We start from the raw sequence: 6,053 nt of genomic DNA on the forward strand, positions 1-6,053 counted from the left end.
GAAAAGAAGAAGTTAATAAAATAGTACATTTCGATGCTAGTGCGGAAAGTATGTCATTAATTCACGAGTACCGAGATATCTTGCCAAGAGTCGTAGGGAAGTGGCAAGACTCGGGACGAGTGAAGAATGACATTTCCGCACGTGTATCGAACGACGTTTCAATACAGTTGCGAAAAAATAAGAAAAACAACAAGTACTGTTTTATGCATGTTCTATAAGACAGAAACTATTGTAAATATACAATGTTATACTATTATTACCTAAATATCGTTATTTACGATTATTTGTGTATCTTTTATTTAAATTGTATAAAAACGTTATATTGTATGTCTATGATAAAAACAATATCGAATGTTGCCTTCTTAAAACATTCTTGCAGTAAGAAAAAACGCCTGTGATTTGACAGGCGTAGGCGTTTCGGCAGCTATTCCGTTCCATTCAGACAACTTATTATGAACGGTTTTTCAATATTCAATATTAAAAAATAAACGTGTTATAATGATGAAGAGGTAAGTAATAAAATTTGAAATGTGCTTATATTTATTATTTTTACATTAACAGTAGGTTTTTATGTTAATTACGACTTTTAAAAGAAACTAACATTAACACTCATCAATAAGTAGTCAGGAATTGAAACAAGTGGAAAAGTAAAAAGCACTAGTTCGCGAAATACAACTTTCCGCACGCTAAACAGCTACGTATAGTAGCACTTTTTGAGGAACTATATTAAAAAGTATTTTCCAATATTTAAAAATTATCATATTTATTTATTTTTTCAAAAGTCGTATCAAGGCATTTCCATTAACTTGTACTTTATAGTGTGACATAGGTTGTGTTTAAACCACGTCTAATGTCACTTTCATAACAAAATGTGTGGAGTTAGATATTGACCGTCAGTTTTGTGACGGTTGCTTACCGGCCATTAATACACAGAATAGGTGACAACGCCGAGCCTCGGTCGTAGCGCTACGTCGTAGCTGATAACGTGGGTTTCCCGGTATGTAGCGGAAATGCTTCGTAGAGGCAAAACGATATTACCGACGTTACCGTCGTGTCGTGATTAGCTCGAATGAGTTAATGGCAAAAATAATTTTATTAAACTATTGCACTAGACACCAATGACGGTCATGGTGAAGTAAGTAACGACATCGTGGTGAAATAGTCGACACTAGTGATTGCAGCGTTGTTCTCGCATGGTGTTAGTTATAGCATTCAGACACAGATGGAGCTAAAATCAAATCTGATAAAAGTATGGACTCAATGTGACTAACAGTGACAGAAGCAGGGGCGGATTAAGAAGGCGCGGGGCCCTTAGCACAATAGGTCGCGGGGCCCCCTGCGGCGGTATCATGGTTCCATTTTTATCACTTGTCACTATGTCCGTCACTTTCGCGCTTACATATTTGTTAGAACGTGACAGGTATGGTGACAAATGATAAAGAGCCGACCATCTTAGCCCAGCAGGTTTGAAAAAACAGATTAAGTGCGAGTCGGACTCGCACCCCTAGGGTTCAGTACCATCACGAAATTTTTACGATGTCTTCATTTTTTTCGACTCGTTCTCGATTAATTTTTAACATGTTATGCAGTGTATTTTTTAGGGTTTCGTAGTCCTAGAAACTCTTATATAAGTAGTTTCGCCATGCCCGTCTGTCAGAGGGTTTGCTCCGTTATATTAAGTGCTAGATAGCTGTCATTTGGCATGGATACATAAATCATGCATTGCGACAGAACGAGTAAAATAAAAACTATAAAAAAATTGTGTGTACCCTACTCCCATACAAAATGCGTTTAATTTGATTTTTTTTTTTGCTTTGATGATAGTGTGGCGTATGGTTGGATAAGGTCTTTCAAAACGAATAACGGTCACCAAAAACCTTTTTTTTATAAAGTTATTATTTAAACAAAAAATGTGAACCATGGACCCTAAAAATATGAAAAAAATCGTCAAACAAAAGCTTAATAAATAAATACTTTTAATAAAAACTATACCGAAAATGATCGGTTTAGTCGCTTTTGGGTTGTTGCAAAAATCTTCTCTTCTTACTAAAAAGACGTACAAAGCGCTGCAAAGGATACTCCCTTATGCTTGTAATGTAATGTAAAAAATACTTACTAATAGACCCCGTTTGGCCTTTTTTGACTGAATAGTAATAATAATAAATATAAAAAAAAAACCAACGGAGCCTCTACACAAGAGATGTTTTTGTCTGTAGTTCGTGTCATCTACGAAGATGCGCCCCACTCCTCCTCCCAATCGCCTATAGTACTTACAAGTGTGGGGTGCACCCTTTTACTAGTATAGTACTCTGTCTATACACATTAATTAGTAGACATAACTACTACATTGCCAAAAAGTGGCAGATTTGTACTATAAGCGATTAGGAAGAAGAGCGGGGCACGTCTATGTGGATGACAGGAATATGACGTCATTTAAAATCCGAATTATTTTCCTTATTTATTTATTTTAAGAAATTCCGATTTATTTGATTATATTTTTTTTTATTTAGCCATTTTAAAAGAGCCTAATTTTGATGAAGTTGTGTTATTTTATCACAGTTCCTTTCTTCTATATAGGTTTCCTCCTTACCTTCGGTGTTCATGATCAGATGTGGTCGATTTTGGCAAATTTTGACAAATGGTAAAAAAAATAGTTTGCAGATGGTTTGCAGATTTTGAAAACAACTTACAAGTATTGCAAGTTAAATAAAAGTATGTAGGGATACTGTTCAACAACATCAGTTTAATAAAAGCTTGTAAAAATAGGTGAAAAGTGAGTCGGACCTAAGAAGTGGGAACTAATGGCTAAGTGAGTCAAAAAACAAGCCCAAAGGCTGAGCCCCACTAGCTGAATATCCGGACCACCCGATTTCGTAGTCTTCCCGTGCGAAGCTGAAGGCCAAGCTGCAGGAAAGCAGAGCCTAGAATGAAACCAATGCCATAGTGTGAACGAGGCCGTAGGCCGAGCTCCGTATAAGGGCGGAGGCCCAGAGCGTTCTATCGCGGCGCGCCACCATGCAAAGGCTGAAATTGACTGAATTGTAGGAGAACAGAGTTTGGAATTGAACCATGTGGTCTCGGCTCGCCTGATGCTCGGCCTTACTTCTTGCTCGAAAGTGCGACTTGCTGGTATGCTTTGGGTATCGGGCCCTATGTAGGACTTTACATCCGGCCTATGCGAATGCAAAGCCCTGCATAGGGGCCCCGCTGTTTTCTTTTTATAACATTTTGACAACTAGATCATATGTATCAGGGCTTTGCAGCAACTCTGCATATTTTGGGCGCCCGGCATGCCGTAGAGGAGCGCGTCCTTTGGCCTACTAAGTACGGGCTCAAAGTTGATCATATTAGGCATTAGCTGTAAGGTGCAATTTGTTATTTGAAATAATAATTAATAAATAAATCATCCTTCCCTGCTTTTCACTAATATCTTTTTAAACACAGTATCTTCTTTTGTTCGTTTCCGAGCTCTGTTTCCTGCAGCTTAGCCATGCATAAAAGTTTTGAGACACTACACCTACGGTTTAATGCTAATAAACTCTGTTCTTGGTCTTTGCGTAAGCCTAAAAATTCTTTAAATTTGGTATCGTCATAAATAAAAACAGACAGGAATTGATCGATTGATTGTTACTGACATACTAAAAAAATACATTGTAAATAAAATGTGGTAGTACAGGATCCGTGGAGTGCGAGTTCTACTTGAACTTGGCCGGTTCCGTGTGCCGAAATCGCATGGTCAGGGTCGGAGCGCGGGGCCCCCCCTAGGCGCGGGGCCCTTAGCATATGCTTTTTCTGCTGTTCGGTTAATCCGCCACTGGACAGAAGCTATCATATCGATTTCAGCGGCGGTAGCACTGTCGCATTTTTATCACCTGTCGACATGCCTGTCACGTTCTAACAAGTATGTAATTGCAAAAGTGACAGTAGGCATAGTGACAAGCGATAAAAATTGAACCATGCTGCCACCGCAGCAGGGCTAAGATGGTCGGATCTTTATCCTTTGTCACCATGCTTGTCACGTTCTAACAAGTATGTAAGCGCGATCGTGACGGGCATAGTGACAAGTGATAAAAATGGAACCATGATGCTACCGCTGCAGTGGCAGCATGGTTCCATTTTTATCGCTTGTCACTATGCCTGTCACTTTCGCACTTACATACTTGTTAGAATGTGACAGGCATGGTGACAAATGAAAAAGAACCGACCATCTTAGCCCTAGGTATACTTATACATATATTCAGAGACATGTCAGTCGCTTCGCTTGACAGACAGATGAAGTGTGCGAAAGGGAAGCCATGACGTAAATGAACAAGCCATAAGTGCGAAAGAGGCAGACTACATATGAGAAAACGTAACCAATTTTGAGTTCGAAGGCGGCCGAGGCGGCCAAAATCATATTGCCGTATTTTTTAACGTGAAAAATATAAGAGAATCAAAAAGAAAAATATATATTAAGTAATTTAGTGACGATGGTGTCATGTTGTGTGCCGGGTTGTAGTGTTTCAGGGCCAAAAAACCCAGGAAAATACTCATTTCAAGGTAATTATGATATTCCTAGCGAAATTTTCGTAACGATATTTTATCAAATGAACAGCATAAAAAGTGTAAAAAACCAATTCATACAGTTCATTATAAGTTTTTCTTCAATTGTGTGTTAATATTTCATCATATTAGTCAATATTTTAGAATATTTTGTGTAAAAACCTAAACTGTTACTTTACGCTAGGGCTTGACAAAATGTTCATATGACTGTATCGATAACTTGTCGGTATATAAGTAGGTATGGAATTAGTTGTTCACAAGATATCATTAAGATATTACCTTTACAACCGACTTAAAATAATAACGATTGTTATAATACCTTTTTTGAAGGTGCACATTTTTAGCGATAAATTTAAACTTCACTTTCCAACACAGTACTTACATTTTAAACACTTTTCCACGGCTTTGCCGCCAACACAAGGAAACACAAGACAGCGTATACTTGTACACAGCGTATACACACCCAACCCAACTTGTCAGCAGGAAAAGGCGCGAAATTCAAATAGTCAACTCTTTGCGAACACATTTTCAAACAACTTCAACTTTATCATTTTCAACTTTTTCAAACACATTTGAAAAAGTAGTCGATAAAGCAGTTAAACATCGATAGATTATTAATATGTTGTAACATGACATCACTATTTTTGTTCGCACATAGACAATTTACGCACACACTTGCATTTCATTTTTGGTCACACTTTCGAAGCTTGACAGTCGTTCTATACTATCCTATTTCTATGCATATATTATACATATTATGTTTATTACTGTCACATTTTGAAAGAAGACGTGACAGGCGATTGCTCATATGCAAAATTTGACTTTCAAGTGTACGGAGGCTAGAGTCTTTATTAAAAATAAATAGGATTTGCCTAACCTTATGTAGCTGGAGTTAAAATAGGTCCCATGTTAAATATTCGTTGATGGTAAAACTTAAGCTTTATTTTTACTACTGCAGCTCGTTTTTAAACTGCAACTTGTAATACGAGTGGACGGCTCTTACTAATGAAAATAGTTAAAAGAGGCTTGCGGTCATAATAAAATTTACAAACTTTCTTAAGCAATCAATTCTTACATTAAATAAATATGAAATAGATTAATAAACAGGCCATAAGTTACCAAAATGATGAATTAATTAAAAAGTTACATTAAAAAAGTGCTTATAAGCGACCTCTATTTATTTTTATTACTTATACATATAAGTAGTAGTATGTGTTTGTGTTTAATAGTCTCCATTTTTAGCTCCTTGCACTACCTGTTGACGTTTGTATGAGTTCTACATTTCCTGCTACCTAAAGGTAAAGGTAAGCGATCTCTTCCAGACGGAAGAGATCGCTTTTTATCGATAACACCGCCTGTTGTTACCCCTTAGGTCGCGTGGTCCGATCGACTAGTCCGATCAATCGGAATACGAAGTTTTTTTTTTCCTGTTGGCTCGATTGATCGGACTATAAAGACTTAGAAAATCCTGTCAGTCCTACTATCGGTGTAATGGGATTTTAAAAGTTCGT

Source organism: Cydia pomonella, chromosome 7, assembly GCF_033807575.1.
Source record: "Cydia pomonella isolate Wapato2018A chromosome 7, ilCydPomo1, whole genome shotgun sequence".
NCBI classification, from domain to species: Eukaryota; Metazoa; Arthropoda; class Insecta; order Lepidoptera; family Tortricidae; genus Cydia; species Cydia pomonella.